Below are 20,939 nucleotides of genomic sequence, written 5' to 3'. Positions count from 1 at the left end.
ACAGAAATAAGGCTAGCAAAGAGATCCACGAAATACAGATGTAACTCTGTGAGATGAATTAACAGAACACTAAGCAGTTTCTCAGAAAGCTTTTTTCCAGATTTCATTGAGGATATTTCTTTTTTCTCCATAGCCCTCTATAGGCTTCCAAACATGACTTTGCCAATTACACAAGAACTGTCTTAGCAAAAGGCTCCTTGACGGGAAAGCTGTAACTCTGTGAGATGATTTCACAGAACACAAAGAAGTTACTCAGAAAGCTTCTTTCTCTTTGTTATCGGAGGATATTTCCTTTGTCCCTATAGTCTTCAAAGGGATCGATAATATCTGTTCTCAGATTCCACAGAAATAAGGCTAACAAAGATAACCACGAAATACAGATGTAACTCTGTGAGATGAATTAACAGAACACTAAGCAGTTTCTCAGAAAGCTTCTTTACAGATTTCATCTGAGGATATTTCCTTTTTCACCATAGCCCTCTATGGGCTTCCAAATATCACTTTGCCAATTCCACAAGAACTGTCTTAGCGAAAGGCTTCTTGAGGGGAAAGCTGTAACTCTGTGAGATGATTTCACAGAAGACAAATAAGTTTCTCAGAAAGTTTCTTTCTCTTTGTTATCGGAGGATATTTCCTTTGGCCCTATAGTCTCAAAGGGATACGAAATATCTGTTCTCAGATTCCACAGAAATAAGGATAGCAGAAATCCACGAAATACAGATGTAACTATGTGAGATGAATTAACAGAACAGTAAGAAGTTTTTCAGAAATCTTCTTTCCAGATTTCTTCAGAGGATATTTCCTTTTTCACCATAGCCCTCCAGGGTCTTCCAAATATCACTTTGCCAATTCCACAAGAGCTGTCTTAGCGAAAAGCTCCTTGAGGGGAAAGCTGTAACTCTGTGAGATGATTTCACAGAACACAAAGAAGTTTCTCAGAAAGCTTATTTCTGTTCGTTCTCGGAGGATATTTCCTTTGGCCCTATAGTCTTGAAAGGGATCCGAAATATCTGTTCTCAGATTCCACAGAAATAAGGCTAGCAGGGAGATCCACGATATACAGATGTAACTCTGTGAGATGAATTAACAGAACAGTAAGCAGTTTCTCAGAAAGATTCTTTCCAGATTTCATCTGAGGATATTTCCTTTTTCACCGTGTCCCTCTAAGGGCTTCCAAATATCACTTTGCCAGTTTCACAAGAACTGTCTTAACGAAAGGCTCCTTGAGGGGAAAGCTGTAACTCTGTGAGATGATTTCACGGAACACAAAGAAGTTTCTCAGAAAGCTTCTTTCTCTTTGTTATCAAATGATATTTCCTTTGGCCCTATAGTCTTCAAAGGGATCCGAAATATCTATTCTCAGATTCCACAGAAATAAGGCTAGCAAAGAGATCCAGGAAATAAAGATGTAACTCTGTGAGATGAATTAACAGAACCCTAAGAAGTTTCTCAGAGAGCTTCTTTCCAGATTTCATCTGAGGATAATTCCTTTTTCACCATAGACCTCTATGGGCTTCCAAATATCACCTTGCAAATTCCACAAGAACTGTCTTAGCGAAAGGCTTCTAGTGGGGAATGCTGTAACTCTGTGAGATGATTTCAAAGAACACAAAGAAGTTTCTCAGAAAGCTTCTTTCTGTTTGTTATCGGAGGATAATTCCTTTGGATCTATAGTCTACAAAGGGATCCGAAATATCTGTTCTCATATTCCACAGAAATAAGGCTAGCAAAGAGATCCACGAAATAGAGATGTAACTCTGTGAGATGAATTAACAGAGCACTAAGCAGTTTCTCAGAAAGCTTCTTTCCCGATTTCATCTGAGGATATTTCCTTTTTCACCATAGCCCTCTAAGGGCTTCCAAATATCACTTTGCCAATTCCACAAGAACTGTCTTTGCCAAAGGCTTCTTGTGGGGTAAGCTGTAACTCTGTGAGATGATTTCACAGAACACAAAGAAGTTTCTCAGAAAGCTTCTTTCTCTTTGTTATCCGAGGATATTTCCTTTGGATCTATAGTCTAAAAGGGATTCAAAATATCTGTTCTCAGATTCCACAGAAATAAGGCTAGCAAAGAGATCCACGAAATACAGATGTAACTCTGTGAGATGGATTAACAGAACACTAAGCAGTTTCTCAGAAATCGTCTTTCCATATTTCATTGAGGATATTTCCTTTTTCACCATTGCCCTCTACGGGCTTCCAAACATCACTTTGCCAATTACACAAGAACTCTCTTAGCAAAAGGCTCCTTGAAAGGAAAGCTGTAACTCTGTGAGATGATTTAACAGAACACAAAGAAGTTTCTCAGAAAGCTTCGTTCTCTTTGTTATCGGAGGATATTTCATTTGGCCCTGTTGTCTTCAAGGGATCGGAAATATCTGTTCTCAGATTCCACAGAAATAAGGCTAGCAAAGAGATCAACGAAATACAGATGTAACTCTGTGAGATGAATTAATAGAACACTAAGCAGTTTCTCAGAAAGCTTCTTTCCAGATTTCATCTGAGGATATTTCCTTTTTCACCGTAGCCCTCTATGGGCTTCCAAATATCACTTTGCCAATTCCACAAGAACTATCTTCGCGAGAGGCTCCTTGAGGGGAAAGCTGTAACTCTGTGAGATGATTTCACAGAACACAAGGAAGTTACTCAGAAAGCTTCTTTCTCTTTGTTATCGGAGGATATTTCCTTTGGCCCTGTGGTCTTCAAAGGGATCCGAAATATCCCTTCTCAGATTCCACAGAAATAGGGCTAGCAAAGAGATCCACGAAATACAGATGTAACACTGTGAGATGAATTAACAGAACACTAAGCAGTTTCTCAGAAAGCTTCTTTCCAGATTTCATCTAAGGATATTTCCTTTTTCACCAGAGTCCTCTATGGGCTTCCAAATATCACTTTGCCAATTCCACAAGAACTGTCATAGCGAAAGGCTCCTTGAGGGGAAACCTGTAACTCTGTGAGATGCTTTCACAGAACACAAAGAAGTTTCTCAGAAAGCTTCTTTCTCTTTGTTATCTGACGATATTTCCTTTGGCCCTGTAGTCTTCAAAGGGATCCGAAATATCAATTCTCCGTTTCCACAGAAATAAGGCTAGCAAAGAGATACACGAAATACAGATGTAACTCTGTGAGATGAATTAACAGAACACTAAGCAGTTTCTCAGAAAGCTTCTTTACAGATTTCATCTGAGGATATTTCCTTTTTCACCATATCCCACTATGGGCTTCCAAATATCACTTTGCCTATTTCAAAGAACTGTATTAGCGAAAGTCTCCTTGAGGGGAAAGCTGTAACTCCGTGAGATGATTTCACAGAAGACAAAGAAGTTTCTCAGAAAGCTTCTTTCTCTTTGTTATGGGAGGATATTTACTTTGGCCCTATAGTCTTCACAGGGATCCGAAATATCAGTTCTCAGATTCCACAGAAATAAGGCTAGCAAAGAGATCCACGAAATAAACATGTAACCCTGTGAGATAAATTAACAGAACACTAAGTAGTTTCTCTGAAAGCTTCTTTCCAGATTTCATCTGAGGATATTTCCTATTTAACCATAGCCTTCTATGGGCTTCCAAATATAACTTTGCCAATTCCACAATAACTGTCTTAGCGAAAGGCTCCTTTAGGTGAAAACTTGTAACTCTGTGAGATGATTTCACAGAACACAAAGAAGTTTCTCAGAAAGCCTCTTTCTCTTTGTTATCGGATGATATTTCCTTTGCCCCTATAGTCTTCAAAGGGATACGAAATATCTGTTCTCAGATACCACAGAAATAAGGCTAGCAAAGAGATCCACGAAATACAGATGTAACTCCGTGAGATGAATTAACAGAACACTAAGTAGTTTCTCAGAAAGCTTCTTTCCAGATTTCATCTGAGGATATTTCCTTTTTCACCATAGCCCTCTATGGGCTTCCAAATATCACTTTGCCAATTCCACAAGAACTGTCTTAGCGAAAGGCTTCTTGAGCTGAAAGCTGTAACTCTGTGAGATGATCTCACAGAAGACTAAGAAGTTTCTCAGAAAGCTTCTTTCTCTTTGATATTGGAGGATATTTCCTTTGGCCCTATAGTCTGCAAAGGCATCCGAAATATCTGTTCTCAGATTCCACAGAAATAAGGCTAGCAAAGTGATCCACGAAATACAGATGTAACTGTGTGAGATCAATTAACAGAACATTAAGTAGTTTCTCAGAAAGTTTATTTCCAGATTTCATCTGAGGATATTTCCTATTTCAACCTAGCCTTCAATGGGCTTCCAAATATGACTTTGCCAATTCCACAAGAACCGTCTTAGCGAAAGGCTCCTTGAGGGGAAAGCTGTAACTCTGTGAGATGATTTCACAGAACACAAAGAAGTTTCTTAGAAAGCTTCTTTCTCTTTGTTATCGGAGGATATTTCCTTTGGCCCTATAGTCTTCAAAGGGATCCGAAATATCTGTTCTCAGATTCCACAGCAATAAGGCTAGCAAAGAGATCCACGAAATACAGATGTAACTCTGTGAGATGAATTAACAGAACACTAAGCGGTTTCTCAGAAAGCTTCTTTCCAGATTTCATCTGAGGATATTTCCTTTTTCACCATAGCCCTCTATGGGCTTCCAAATATCACTTTGCCAATTCCACAAGAACTGTCCTGGCGAAAGGCTTCTTGAGGGGAAAGCTGTAACTCTGTGAGATGATTTCACAGAAGACTAAGAAGTTTCTCAGAAAGCTTCTTTCTCTTTATTATCGGAGGATATTTCCTTTGGCCCCATAGTCTTCAAAGGGATACGAAATATCTGTTTCAGATTCCACAGAAATAAGGCTAGCAAAGAGATCCACGAAATACAGATGTAACTCTGTGAGATGAATTAACAGAACACTAAGCAGTTTCTCAGAAAATTCTTTCCAGATTTCATTGAGGATATTTCTTTTTTCTCCATAGCCCTCTACAGGCTTCCAAACATGACTTTGCCAATTACACAAGAACTGTCTTAGCAAAAGGCTCCTTGACGGGAAAGCTGTAACTCTGTGAGATGATTTCACAGAACACAAAGAAGCTTCTCAGAAAGCTTCTTTCTCTTTGTTATCCGAGGATATTTCCTTTGTCCCTATAGTCTTCAAAGGGATCGATAATATCTGTTCTCAGATTCCACAGAAATAAGGCTAACAAAGAGAACCACGAAATACAGATGTAACTCTGTGAGATGAATTAACAGAACACTAAGCAGTTTCTCAGAAAGCTTCTTTACAGATTTCATCTGAGGATATTTCCTTTTTCACCATAGCCCTGTTTGGGCTTCCAAATATCACTTTGCCAATTCCACAAGAACTGTCTTAGCGAAAGGCTTCTTGAGGGGAAAGCTGTAACTCTGTGAGATGATTTCACAGAAGACAAATAAGTTTCTCAGAAAGTTTCTTTCTCTTTGTTATCGGAGGATATTTCCTTTGGCCCTATAGTCTCAAAGGGATACGAAATATCTGTTCTCAGATTCCACAGAAATAAGGATAGCAGAAATCCACGAAATACAGATGTAACTATGTGAGATGAATTAACAGAACAGTAAGAAGTTTTTCAGAAATCTTCTTTCCAGATTTCTTCAGAGGATATTTCCTTTTTCACCATAGCCCTCCAGGATCTTCCAAATATCACTTTGCCAATTCCACAAGAACTGTCTTAGCGAAAAGCTCCTTGAGGGGAAAGCTGTAACTCTGTGAGATGATTTCACAGAACACAAAGAAGTTTCTCAGAAAGCTTATTTCTGTTCGTTCTCGGAGGATATTTCCTTTGGCCCTATAGTCTTGAAAGGGATCCGAAATATCTGTTCTCAGATTCCACAGAAATAAGGCTAGCAGGGAGATCCCGAAATACAGATGTAACTCTGTGAGATGAATTAACAGAACAGTAAGCAGTTTCTCAGAAAGATTCTTTCCAGATTTCATCTGAGGATATTTCCTTTTTCACCGTATCCCTCTAAGGGCTTCCAAATATCACTTTGCCAGTTTCACAAGAACTGTCTTAACGAAAGGGTCCTCGAGGGGAAAGCTGTAACTCTGTGAGGTGATTTCACAGAACACAAAGAAGTTTCTCAGAAAGCTTCTTTCTCTTTGTTATCAAATGATATTTCCTTTGGCCCTATAGTCTTCAAAGGGATCCGAAATATCTATTCTCAGATTCCACAGAAATAAGGCTAGCAAAGAGATCCAGGAAATAAAGATGTAACTCTGTGAGATGAATTAACAGAACCCTAAGAAGTTTCTCAGAAAGCTTCTTTCCAGATTTCATCTGAGGATAATTCCTTTTTCACTATAGACCTCTATGGGCTTCCAAATATCACATTGCAAATTCCACAAGAACTGTCTTAGCGAAAGGCTTCTAGTGGGGAATGCTGTAACTCTGTGAGATGATTTCAAAGAACACAAAGAAGTTTCTCAGAAAGCTTCTTTCTCTTTGTTATTCTGAGGATAATTCCTTTGGATCTATAATCTACAATGGGATCCGAAATATCTGTTCTCATATTCCACAGAAATAAGGCTAGCAAAGAGATCCACGAAATAGAGATGTAACTCTGTGAGATGAATTAACAGAGCACTAAGCAGTTTCTCAGAAAGCTTCTTTCCAGATTTCATCTGAGGATATTTCCTTTTTCACCATAGCCCTCTAAGGGCTTCCAAATATCACTTTGCCAATTCTACAAGAACTGTCTTTGCCAAAGGCTTCTTGTGGGGTAAGCTGTAACTCTGTGAGATGATTTCACAGAAGACTAAGAAGTTTCTCAGAAAGCTTCTTTCTCTTCGTTATCCGAGGATATTTCCTTTGGATCTATAGTCTAAAAGGGATTCGAAATATCTGTTCTCAGATTCCACAGAAATAAGGCTAGCAAAGAGATCCACGAAATACAGATGTAACTCTGTGAGAGGAATTAACAGAACAGTAAGCAGTTTCTCAGAAAGCTTCTTTCCAGATTTCATCTGAGTTTATTTCCTGTTTCACCATAGCCCTCTATGGGGTTCCAAATATCACTTTGGCAATTCCACAAGAACTGTCCTGGCGAAAGGCTTCTTGAGGGGAAAGCTGTAACTCTGTGAGATGATTTCACAGAAGACTAAGAAGTTTCTCAGAAAGCTTCTTTCTCTTTATTATCGGAGGATATTTCCTTTGGCCCCATAGTCTTCAAAGGGATACGAAATATCTGTTTCAGATTCCACAGAAATAAGGCTAGCAAAGAGATCCACGAAATACAGATGTAACTCTGTGAGATGAATTAACAGAACACTAAGCAGTTTCTCAGAAAATTCTTTCCAGATTTCATTGAGGATATTTCTTTTTTCTCCATAGCGCTCTACAGGCTTCCAAACATGACTTTGCCAATTACACAAGAACTGTCTTAGCAAAAGGCTCCTTGACGGGAAAGCTGTAACTCTGTGAGATGATTTCACAGAACACAAAGAAGCTTCTCAGAAAGCTTCTTTCTCTTTCTTATCCGAGGATATTTCCTTTGTCCCTATAGTCTTCAAAGGGATCGATAATATCTGTTCTCAGATTCCACAGAAATAAGGCTAACAAAGAGAACCACGAAATACAGATGTAACTCTGTGAGATGAATTAACAGAACACTAAGCAGTTTCTCAGAAAGCTTCTTTACAGATTTCATCTGAGGATATTTCCTTTTTCACCATAGCCCTGTTTGGGCTTCCAAATATCACTTTGCCAATTCCACAAGAACTGTCTTAGCGAAAGGCTTCTTGAGGGGAAAGCTGTAACTCTGTGAGATGATTTCACAGAAGACAAATAAGTTTCTCAGAGAGTTTCTTTCTCTTTGTTATCGGAGGATATTTCCTTTGGCCCTATAGTCTCAAAGGGATACGAAATATCTGTTCTCAGATTCCACAGAAATAAGGATAGCAGAAATCCACGAAATACAGATGTAACTATGTGAGATGAATTAACAGAACAGTAAGAAGTTTTTCAGAAATCTTCTTTCCAGATTTCTTCAGAGGATATTTCCTTTTTCACCATAGCCCTCCAGGATCTTCCAAATATCACTTTGCCAATTCCACAAGAACTGTCTTAGCGAAAAGCTCCTTGAGGGGAAAGCTGTAACTCTGTGAGATGATTTCACAGAACACAAAGAAGTTTCTCAGAAAGCTTATTTCTGTTCGTTCTCGGAGGATATTTCCTTTGGCCCTATAGTCTTGAAAGGGATCCGAAATATCTGTTCTCAGATTCCACAGAAATAAGGCTAGCAGGGAGATCCCGAAATACAGATGTAACTCTGTGAGATGAATTAACAGAACAGTAAGCAGTTTCTCAGAAAGATTCTTTCCAGATTTCATCTGAGGATATTTCCTTTTTCACCGTATCCCTCTAAGGGCTTCCAAATATCACTTTGCCAGTTTCACAAGAACTGTCTTAACGAAAGGGTCCTCGAGGGGAAAGCTGTAACTCTGTGAGGTGATTTCACAGAACACAAAGAAGTTTCTCAGAAAGCTTCTTTCTCTTTGTTATCAAATGATATTTCCTTTGGCCCTATAGTCTTCAAAGGGATCCGAAATATCTATTCTCAGATTCCACAGAAATAAGGCTAGCAAAGAGATCCAGGAAATAAAGATGTAACTCTGTGAGATGAATTAACAGAACCCTAAGAAGTTTCTCAGAAAGCTTCTTTCCAGATTTCATCTGAGGATAATTCCTTTTTCACTATAGACCTCTATGGGCTTCCAAATATCACATTGAAAATTCCACAAGAACTGTCTTAGCGAAAGGCTTCTAGTGGGGAATGCTGTAACTCTGTGAGATGATTTCAAAGAACACAAAGAAGTTTCTCAGAAAGCTTCTTTCTCTTTGTTATTCTGAGGATAATTCCTTTGGATCTATAGTCTACAATGGGATCCGAAATATCTGTTCTCATATTCCACAGAAATAAGGCTAGCAAAGAGATCCACGAAATAGAGATGTAACTCTGTGAGATGAATTAACAGAGCACTAAGCAGTTTCTCAGAAAGCTTCTTTCCAGATTTCATCTGAGGATATTTCCTTTTTCACCATAGCCCTCTAAGGGCTTCCAAATATCACTTTGCCAATTCTACAAGAACTGTCTTTGCCAAAGGCTTCTTGTGGGGTAAGCTGTAACTCTGTGAGATGATTTCACAGAAGACTAAGAAGTTTCTCAGAAAGCTTCTTTCTCTTCGTTATCCGAGGATATTTCCTTTGGATCTATAGTCTAAAAGAGATTCGAAATATCTGTTCTCAGATTCCACAGAAATAAGGCTAGCAAAGAGATCCACGAAATACAGATGTAACTCTGTGAGAGGAATTAACAGAACAGTAAGCAGTTTCTCAGAAAGCTTCTTTCCAGATTTCATCTGAGGTTATTTCCTGTTTCACCATAGCCCTCTATGGGCTTCAAATATCACTTTGCCAATTCCAGAAGAACTGTCTTAGCGAAAGGCTCCTGGGGGGAAAGCTGTAACTCTGTGAGATGATTTCACAGAACACAAAGAAGTTTCTCAGAAAGCTTATTTCTCTTTGTTTTCGGAGGATATTTCCTTTGGCCCTGTAGTCTTCAAAGGGATCCGAAATATCTGTTCTCAGATTCCACAGAAATAAGGCTAGCAAAGAGATCCACGAAATACAGATGTAACACTGTGAGATGAATTAACAGAACACTAAGCAGTTTCTCAGAAAGCTTCTTTCCAGATTTCATCTGAGGATATTTCCTTTTTCACCATAGCCCTCTATGGGCTTCCAAATATCACTTTGCCAAATCCACAAGAACTGTCTTTGCGAAAGGCTTCAAATGGGGTAAGCTGTAACTCTGTGAGATGATTTCACAGAACACAAAGAAGTTTCTGAGAAAGTTTCTTTCTCTTTGTTATCGGAGGATATTTCCTTTGGATCTACAGTCTAAAAAGGAATCGGAAATATCTGTTCTCAGATTCCACAGAAATAAGGCTAGCAAAGAGATCACGACATACAGATGTAACTCTGTGAGATGAATTAACAGAACAGTAAGCAGTTTCTCAGAAAGCTTCTTTCCAGATTTCATCTGAGGATATTTCCTTTTTCACCATATCCCTCTAAGGGCTTCGAAATATCACTTTGCCAGTTCCAAAAGAACTGTCTTAGCGAAAGGCTCCCTGAGGCTAAAGCTGTAACTCTGTGAGGTGATTTCACAGAACACAAAGAAGTTTCTCAGAAAGCTTCTTTCTCTTTGTTATCGGAGGATATTTCCTTTGGCCCCATAGTCTTCAAAGGGATCCGAAATATCTGTTCTCAGATTCCACAGAAATAAGTCTAGCAAAGAGATCCACGAAATAAAGATGTAACTCAGTGAGATGAATTAAGAGAACACTAAGAAGTTTCTCAGAAAGCTTCTTTCCAGATTTCATGTGAGGATATTTCCTTTTTCACCATAACCCTGTATGGTCTTCCAAATATCACTTGGCCAATTCCACAAGAACTGTCTTAGAGAAAGGCTCCTTGAGGGGAAAGCTGTTACTCTGTGAGATGATTTCACAGAACACAAATAAGTTTCTCAGAAAGCTTCTTTCTCTTTGTTATCGGAGGATATTTCCTTCGGCCCTGTAGTCTTCAACGGGATCGGAAATATCTGTTCTCAGATTCCACAGAAATAAGGGTAGCAAAGAGATCCACGAAATATAGATGTAACTCTGTGAGATGAATTAACAGAACACTAAGCAGATTCTCAGAAACCTTCTTTCCTGATTTCATCTGAGGATATTTCCTTTTTCACCATAGCCCTCTATGGGCTTCCAAATATCACTTTGCCAATTCCACAAGAACTGTCTTAACGAAAGGCTCCTTGAGGGGAAACTTGTAACTCTGTGAGATGATTTCCCAGAACACAAATAAGTTTCTCAGAAAGATTCTTTCTCTTTGTTATCGGAGGATATTTCCTATGGTCCTATAGTCTTTAAAGGGATCCGAAATATCTGTTCTCAGATTCCACAGAAATAAGGCTAGCAAAGAGATCCAGGAAATACAGATGTAATTCTGTGAGATGAATTAACAGAACACTAAGCAGTTTCTCAGAAAGCTACTTTCCAGATTTCATCTGAGGATATTTCTTTTTTCACCATAGGCTCTATGGGCTTCCAAATATCACTTTGCCAAATCCACAAGAACTGTCTTTGCGAAAGGCTTCTTGTGGGGTTAGCTGTAACTCTGTGAGATGATTTCACAGAACACAAACAAGTTTCTCAGAAAGCGTCTTTCTCTTTGTTATCGGAGGATATTTCCTTTGGCCCTATAGTCTTCAAAGGGATCCGAAATATCTGTTCTCAGATTCCACAGAAATAAGGCTACCAAAGAGATCCAAGAAATACAGATGTAACTCTGTGAGATGAATTAACAGAACACTAAGCCGTTTCGCAGAAAGCTTCTTTCCAGGTTTCATCTGAGGATATTTATTTTTAACCATAGCCCTCTATGGGCTTCCAAATATCACTTTGCCAATTCCACAAGAACTGTCTTAGTGAAAAGCTTCTTGAGGGGAAAGATGTAACTTTGTGAGATGATTTCAAAGAAGACAAAGAAGTTTCCCTGAAAGCTTCCTTCTCTTTGTTATCGGAGGATATTTCCTTTGGCCCTATAGTCTTCAAAGGGATCCGAAATATCTGTTCTCAGATTCCACAGAAATAAGGCTAACAAAGAGATCCACGAAATAGAGATGTAACTCTGCGAAATGAATTAACAGAACACTAAGCAGTTTCTCAGAAAGCTTCTTTCCAGATTTCATCTGAGGATATGTCCTTTTTCACCATAGCCCTCTTTGGGCTTCCAAATATCACTTTGCCAATTCTACAAGAACTGTCTTAGCGAAAGGCTCCTTGAGGGGAAAGCTGTCACTCTGTGAGATGATTTCACAGAAGAAAAAGAAGTTACTCAGAAAACTTCTTTCTCTTTGTTATCACAGGATATTTACTTTTGCCGTATAGTCTTCAAAGAGATCCGAAATATCTTTTCTCAGATTCCACAAAATAAGGCTAGCAAAGAGATCCACGAAATACAGATGTAACTCTGTGAGATGAATTAACAGAACATTAAGAAGTTTCTCAGAAAGCTTCTTTACAGATTTCATCTGAGGAAATTTCCTATTTCACCATAGCCCTCTATGGGCTTCCAAATATCACTTTGCCAATTCCAAAAGAACTCTCTTAGTGAAAGGTTTCTTGTGCAGTAAGCTGTAACTCTGTGAGATGATTTCACAGAACACAAAGAAGTTTCTCAGAAAGCTTCTTTCTCTCTGTTATCGGAGGATATTTCCTTTGGCCCTATAGTCTTTAATGGGATCCGAAACATCTGTTCTCAGATTCCACAGAAATAAGGCTAGCAAAGAGATCCACGAAATAGAGATGTAATTCTGTGAGATGAATTCACAGAACACTAAGCAATTTCTCGGAAAGCTTCTTTCCAGATTTCATCTGAAGATATTTCCTTTTTCACCATAGCCCTCTATGGGATTCCAATTATCACTTTGCCAATTCCACAAGAACTGTGTTAGCGAAAGGCTTCTTGTGGGGTAAGCTGTTACTCTGTGAGATGATATCACAGAACACAAAGAAGTTTCTCAGAAAGCTTCTTTCTCTTTGTTATCGGAGGATATTTCCTTTGGCCCTATAGTCTCCAAAGGGATCCGAAATATCTGTTCTCAGATTCCACAGAAATAAGGGTAGCAAAGAGATCCACGAAATACAGATGTAACTCTGTGAGATGAATTAACAGAACACTTAGCAGTTTCTCAGAAAGCTTCTTTCCAGATTTCATCTGAGAATATTTCCTTTTTCACCATAGCCCTCTAGGGGCTTCCAAATATCACTTTGCCAATTCCACAAGAACTGTTCTAGCGAAAGGCTCCTTGAGGGGAGAGCTGTAACTCTGTGAGATGATTTCACAGAACACAAAGTAGTTTCTCAGAAAGTTTTTTCTCTTTGTTATCGGAGGATATATCCTTTTGCCCTATAGTCTCCAAAGGGATCCGAAATATCTGTTCTCAGATTCCACAGAAATGAGGGTAGCAAAGAGATCCACGAAATACAGATGTAACTCTGAGAGATGAATTAACAGAACACTAAGAAATTTCTCAGAAAGCTTCTTTCCAGATTTCGTCTGAGGATATTTCCTTTTTCACCATAGCCCTCTGGGGCTTCCAAATATCACTTTGCCAATTCCACAAGAACTGTCTTATCGAAATGCTTCTTGTGGGGAATGCTGTAACTCTGTGAGATGATTTCACAGAACACAAAGAAGTTTCTCAGACAGCTTCTTTCTCTTTGTTATCGGAGGATATTTCCTTTGGCCCTATAGTCTTCCAAGGTGTTTGAAATATCTGTTCTCAGATTCCACAGAAATAAGACTTGCAAAGAGATCCACGAAATACAGTTGTAACTCTGTGTGATGAATTAACAGAATACTAAGCAGTTTCTCAGAAAGCTTCTTTCCAGATTTTATCTGAGGATATTTCCTTTTTCACCATAGCCCTCTTTGGGCTTCAAATATCACTTTGCCAAATCCACAAGAACTGTCTTAGCGAAAGGCTCCTTGAGGGGAGAGCTGTAACTCTGTGAGATGATTTCACAGAACACAAAGAAGTTTCTCAGAAAGCTTCTTTCTTTTTGTTATCGGAGGATATTTCTTTTGCCCTATAGTCTTCAACGGGATCCGAAATATCTGTTCTCAGATTCCACAGAAATAAGGCTAGAAAAGAGATCCACGAAATACAGATGTAACTCTGTGAGATGAATTAACAGATCACTAAGTAGTTTCTCAGAAATCTTCTTTCCATATTTCATCTGAGTATATTTCCTTTTTAACCATAGCCCTGTATGGGCTTCCAAATATCAGTTTTCCAATTCCACAAGAACTGTCTTAGCGAAAGGCTCCTTGAGGTGAAGGCTGTAACTCTGTGAGTTGATTTCACAGAAGACTAAGAAGTTTCTCAGAAAGCTTCTTTCTCTTTGTTATCGGAGGATATAAACTTTGGCCCTATAGTCTTCAAAGGGATCCGAAATATCTGTTCTCAGATTCCACAGAAATAAGGCTTGAAAAGAGATCCAAGAAAAAGAGATGTAACTCTGTGAGATGAATTAAAAGAACACTAAGCCGTTTCTCAGAAAGCTTCTTTCCAGGTTTCATCTGAGGATATTTCATTTTTCACCATAGCCCTCTATGGGCTTCCAAATATCACTTTGCCAATTCCACAAGAACTGTCTTAGCGAAAAGCTTCTTGAGGGGAAAGCTGTAACTTTGTGAGATGTTTTCACAGAAGACAAAGAAGTTTCCCTGAAAGCTTCTTTCTCTTTGTTATCGGAGAAGATTTCCTTTGGCCCCATAGTCTTCAAAGGGATCCGAAATATCTGTTCTCAGATTCCACAGAAATAAGGCTAGCAAAGAGATCCACAAAATACAGATGTAACTCTGTGAGATGAATTAACAGAACACTAAGCAGTTTCTGAGAAAGCTTCTTTCCAGATTTCATCTGAGGATATTTCCTTTTTCACCATAGCCCTCTATGGGCTTCCAAATATCACTTTGCCAATTCCAGAAGAACTGTCCTAGCGAAAGGCTTCTTGTGGGGTAAGCTGTTACTCTGTGAGTTGATATCACAGAACACAAAGAAGTTTCTCAGAAAGATTCTTTCTCTTTATTATCGGAGGATATTTCCTTTGGCCCTATAGTCTTCAAAGGGATCCGAAATATCTGTTCTCAGATTCCACAGAAATAAGACTTGCAAAGAGATCCACGAAATACAGATGTAAATCTGTGAGATGAATTAACAGAATACTAAGAAGTTTCTCAGAAAGCTTCTTTCCAGGTTTCATCTGAGGATATTTCCTTTTTCACCATAGCCCTCTTTGGGCTTCAAATATCACTTTGTCAAATCCAGAAGAACTGTCTTAGCGAAAGGCTCCTTGAGGGGAGAGCTGTAACTCTGTGAGATGATTTCACAGAACACAAAGAAGTTTCTCAGAAAGCTTCTTTCTCTTTGTTATCGGAGGATATTTCCTTTGGCCCTATAGTCCTCAAAGGGATCCGTAATATCTATTCTCGGATTCCACAGAAATATGGCTAGCAAAGAGATCCACGAAATACAGATGTAACTCTGTGAAATGAATTAACAGAACACTAAGCAATTTCTCAGAAAGCTTCTCTCCAGATTTATCACAGGATATTTCCTTTTACACCATAGCCCTATTAGGGCTTCCAAATAGCACTTTGCCAATTCCACAAGAACTGTGTAAGCGAAATGCTTCTTGTGGGGTAAGATGTAACTCTGTGAGATGATTTCACAGAACACAAAGAAGTTTCTCAGAAAGCTTCTTTGTCTTTGTTATCGGAGGATATTTCCTTTGGCTCTATCGTCTTCAAAGGGATCCGAAATATCTGTTCTCAGATTCCACAGAAATAAGGCTAGCAAAGAGATCCAGGAAATACAGATGTAACTCTGTGATATGAATTAACAGAACACTAAGTAGTTTCTGATAAAGATTGTTTCCAGATTTCATCTGAGGATATTTCCTTTTTCACCATAGCCCTCTATGGGCTTCCAAATATCACTTTGCCAATTCCAAAAGAACTGTGTAAGCGAAATGCTTCTTGTGGGGTAAGATGTAACTATGTGAGAAGATTTCACAGAACACAAAGAAGTTTCTCAGAAAGCTTCTTTCTCTTTGTTATCGGAGGATATTTCCTTTGGCCCTATCGTCTTCAAAGGGATCCCAAATATCTGTTCTCAGATTCCACAGAAATAAGGCTAGCAAAGAGATCCACGAAATAGAGATGTAATTCTGTGAGATGAATTCACAGAACACTAAGCAATTTCTCGGAAACCTTCTTTCCAGATTTCATCTGAAGATATTTCCTTTTTCACCATAGCCCTCTATGGGATTCCAATTATCACTTTGCCAATTCCACAAGAACTGTGTTAGCGAAAGGCTTCTTGTGGGGTAAGCTGTTACTCTGTGAGATGATATCACAGAACACAAAGAAGTTTCTCAGAAAGCTTCTTTCTCTTTGTTATCGGAGGATATTTCCTTTGGCCCTATAGTCTCCAAAGGGATCCGAAATATCTGTTCTCAGATTCCACAGAAATAAGGGTAGCAAAGAGATCCACGAAATACAGATGTAACACTGTGAGATGAATTAACAGAACACTTAGCAGTTTCTCAGAAAGCTTCTTTCCAGATTTCATCTGAGAATATTTCCTTTTTCACCATAGCCCTCTAGGGGCTTCCAAATATCACTTTGCCAATTCCACAAGAACTGTTCTAGCGAAAGGCTCCTTGAGGGGAGAGCTGTAACTCTGTGAGATGATTTCACAGAACACAAAGTAGTTTCTCAGAAAGTTTTTTCTCTTTGTTATCGGAGGATATATCCTTTTGCCCTATAGTCTCCAAAGGGATCCGAAATATCTGTTCTCAGATTCCACAGAAATGAGGGTAGCAAAGAGATCCACGAAATACAGATGTAACTCTGTGAGATGAATTAACAGAACACTAAGAAATTTCTCAGAAAGCTTCTTTCCAGATTTCGTCTGAGGATATTTCCTTTTTCACCATAGCCCTCTGGGGCTTCCAAATATCACTTTGCCAATTCCACAAGAACTGTCTTATCGAAATGCTTCTTGTGGGGAATGCTGTAACTCTGTGAGATGATTTCACAGAACACAAAGAAGTTTCTCAGACAGCTTCTTTCTCTTTGTTATCGGAGGATATTTCCTTTGGCCCTATAGTCTTCCAAGGTGTTTGAAAAATCTGTTCTCAGATTCCACAGAAATAAGACTTGCAAAGAGATCCACGAAATACAGTTGTAACTCTGTGTGATGAATTAACAGAATACTAAGCAGTTTCTCAGAAAGCTTCTTTCCAGATTTTATCTGAGGATATTTCCTTTTTCACCATAGCCCTCTTTGGGCTTCAAATATCACTTTGCCAAATCCACAAGAACTGTCTTAGCGAAAGGCTCCTTGAGGGGAGAGCTGTAACTCTGTGAGATGATTTCACAGAACACAAAGAAGTTTCTCAGAAAGCTTCTTTCTTTTTGTTATCGGAGGATATTTCTTTTGCCCTATAGTCTTCAACGGGATCCGAAATATCTGTTCTCAGATTCCACAGAAATAAGGCTAGAAAAGAGATCCACGAAATACAGATGTAACTCTGTGAGATGAATTAACAGATCACTAAGTAGTTTCTCAGAAATCTTCTTTCCATATTTCATCTGAGTATATTTCCTTTTTAACCATAGCCCTGTATGGGCTTCCAAATATCAGTTTTCCAATTCCACAAGAACTGTCTTAGCGAAAGGCTCCTTGAGGTGAAGGCTGTAACTCTGTGAGTTGATTTCACAGAAGACTAAGAAGTTTCTCAGAAAGCTTCTTTCTCTTTGTTATCGGAGGATATAAACTTTGGCCCTATAGTCTTCAAAGGGATCCGAAATATCTGTTCTCAGATTCCACAGAAATAAGGCTTGAAAAGAGATCCAAGAAAAAGAGATGTAACTCTGTGAGATGAATTAAAAGAACACTAAGCCGTTTCTCAGAAAGCTTCTTTCCAGGTTTCATCTGAGGATATTTCCTTTTTCACCATAGCCCTCTATGGGCTTCCAAATATCACTTTGCCAATTCCAGAAGAACTGTCCTAGCGAAAGGCTTCTTGTGGGGTAAGCTGTTACTCTGTGAGTTGATATCACAGAACACAAAGAAGTTTCTCAGAAAGATTCTTTCTCTTTATTATCGGAGGATATTTCCTTTGGCCCTATAGTCTTCAAAGGGATCCGAAATATCTGTTCTCAGATTCCACAGAAATAAGACTTGCAAAGAGATCCACGAAATACAGATGTAAATCTGTGAGATGAATTAACAGAATACTAAGAAGTTTCTCAGAAAGCTTCTTTCCAGGTTTCATCTGAGGATATTTCCTTTTTCACCATAGCCCTCTTTGGGCTTCAAATATCACTTTGTCAAATCCAGAAGAACTGTCTTAGCGAAAGGCTCCTTGAGGGGAGAGCTGTAACTCTGTGAGATGATTTCACAGAACACAAAGAAGTTTCTCAGAAAGCTTCTTTCTCTTTGTTATCGGAGGATATTTCCTTTGGCCCTATAGTCCTCAAAGGGATCCGTAATATCTATTCTCGGATTCCACAGAAATATGGCTAGCAAAGAGATCCACGAAATACAGATGTAACTCTGTGAAATGAATTAACAGAACACTAAGCAATTTCTCAGAAAGCTTCTCTCCAGATTTATCACAGGATATTTCCTTTTACACCATAGCCCTATTAGGGCTTCCAAATAGCACTTTGCCAATTCCACAAGAACTGTGTAAGCGAAATGCTTCTTGTGGGGTAAGATGTAACTCTGTGAGATGATTTCACAGAACACAAAGAAGTTTCTCAGAAAGCTTCTTTGTCTTTGTTATCGGAGGATATTTCCTTTGGCTCTATCGTCTTCAAAGGGATCCGAAATATCTGTTCTCAGATTCCACAGAAATAAGGCTAGCAAAGAGATCCAGGAAATACAGATGTAACTCTGTGATATGAATTAACAGAACACTAAGTAGTTTCTGATAAAGATTGTTTCCAGATTTCATCTGAGGATATTTCCTTTTTCACCATAGCCCTCTATGGGCTTCCAAATATCACTTTGCCAATTCCAAAAGAACTGTGTAAGCGAAATGCTTCTTGTGGGGTAAGATGTAACTATGTGAGAAGATTTCACAGAACACAAAGAAGTTTCTCAGAAAGCTTCTTTCTCTTTGTTATCGGAGGATATTTCCTTTGGCCCTATCGTCTTCAAAGGGATCCCAAATATCTGTTCTCAGATTCCACAGAAATAAGGCTAGCAAAGAGATCCACGAAATAGAGATGTAATTCTGTGAGATGAATTCACAGAACACTAAGCAATTTCTCGGAAACCTTCTTTCCAGATTTCATCTGAAGATATTTCCTTTTTCACCATAGCCCTCTATGGGATTCCAATTATCACTTTGCCAATTCCACAAGAACTGTGTTAGCGAAAGGCTTCTTGTGGGGTAAGCTGTTACTCTGTGAGATGATATCACAGAACACAAAGAAGTTTCTCAGAAAGCTTCTTTCTCTTTGTTATCGGAGGATATTTCCTTTGGCCCTATAGTCTCCAAAGGGATCCGAAATATCTGTTCTCAGATTCCACAGAAATAAGGGTAGCAAAGAGATCCACGAAATACAGATGTAACACTGTGAGATGAATTAACAGAACACTTAGCAGTTTCTCAGAAAGCTTCTTTCCAGATTTCATCTGAGAATATTTCCTTTTTCACCATAGCCCTCTAGGGGCTTCCAAATATCACTTTGCCAATTCCACAAGAACTGTTCTAGCGAAAGGCTCCTTGAGGGGAGAGCTGTAACTCTGTGAGATGATTTCACAGAACACAAAGTAGTTTCTCAGAAAGTTTTTTCTCTTTGTTATCGGAGGATATATCCTTTTGCCCTATAGTCTCCAAAGGGATCCGAAATATCTGTTCTCAGATTCCACAGAAATGAGGGTAGCAAAGAGATCCACGAAATACAGATGTAACTCTGTGAGATGAATTAACAGAACACTAAGAAATTTCTCAGAAAGCTTCTTTCCAGATTTCGTCTGAGGATATTTCCTTTTTCACCATAGCCCTCTGGGGCTTCCAAATATCACTTTGCCAATTCCACAAGAACTGTCTTATCGAAATGCTTCTTGTGGGGAATGCTGTAACTCTGTGAGATGATTTCACAGAACACAAAGAAGTTTCTCAGACAGCTTCTTTCTCTTTGTTATCGGAGGATATTTCCTTTGGCCCTATAGTCTTCCAAGGTGTTTGAAATATCTGTTCTCAGATTCCACAGAAATAAGACTTGCAAAGAGATCCACGAAATACAGTTGTAACTCTGTGTGATGAATTAACAGAATACTAAGCAGTTTCTCAGAAAGCTTCTTTCCAGATTTTATCTGAGGATATTTCCTTTTTCACCATAGCCCTCTTTGGGCTTCAAATATCACTTTGCCAAATCCACAAGAACTGTCTTAGCGAAAGGCTCCTTGAGGGGAGAGCTGTAACTCTGTGAGATGATTTCACAGAACACAAAGAAGTTTCTCAGAAAGCTTCTTTCTTTTTGTTATCGGAGGATATTTCTTTTGCCCTATAGTCTTCAACGGGATCCGAAATATCTCTTCTCAGATTCCACAGAAATAAAGCTAGAAAAGAGATCCACGAAATACAGATGTAACTCTGTGAGATGAATTAACAGATCACTAAGTAGTTTCTCAGAAATCTTCTTTCCATATTTCATCTGAGTATATTTCCTTTTTAACCATAGCCCTGTATGGGCTTCCAAATATCAGTTTTCCAATTCCACAAGAACTGTCTTAGCGAAAGGCTCCTTGAGGTGAAGGCTGTAACTCTGTGAGATGATTTCACAGAAGACTAAGAAGTTTCTCAGAAAGCTTCTTTCTCTTTGTTATCGGAGGATATAAACTTTGGCCCTATAGTCTTCAAAGGGATCCGAAATATCTGTTCTCAGATTCCACAGAAATAAGGCTTGAAAAGAGATCCAAGAAAAACAGATGTAACTCTGTGAGATGAATTAAAAGAACACTAAGCCGTTTCTCAGAAAGCTTCTTTCCAGGTTTCATCTGAGGATATTTCATTTTTCACCATAGCCCTCTATGGGCTTCCAAATATCACTTTGCCAATTCCACAAGAACTGTCTTAGCGAAAAGCTTCTTGAGGGGAAAGCTGTAACTTTGTGAGATGATTTCACAGAAGACAAAGAAGTTTCCCTGAAAGCTTCTTTCTCTTTGTTATCGGAGAACATTTCCTTTGGCCCCATAGTCTTCAAAGGGATCCGAAATATCTGTTCTCAGATTCCACAGAAATAAGGCTAGCAAAGAGATCCACAAAATACAGATGTAATTCTGTGAGATGAAT

Source organism: Macaca fascicularis, chromosome 14 (genome assembly GCF_037993035.2).
Source record: "Macaca fascicularis isolate 582-1 chromosome 14, T2T-MFA8v1.1".
Classification (NCBI taxonomy): Eukaryota; Metazoa; Chordata; class Mammalia; order Primates; family Cercopithecidae; genus Macaca; species Macaca fascicularis.
This window is presented reverse-complemented; position numbering follows the sequence as displayed.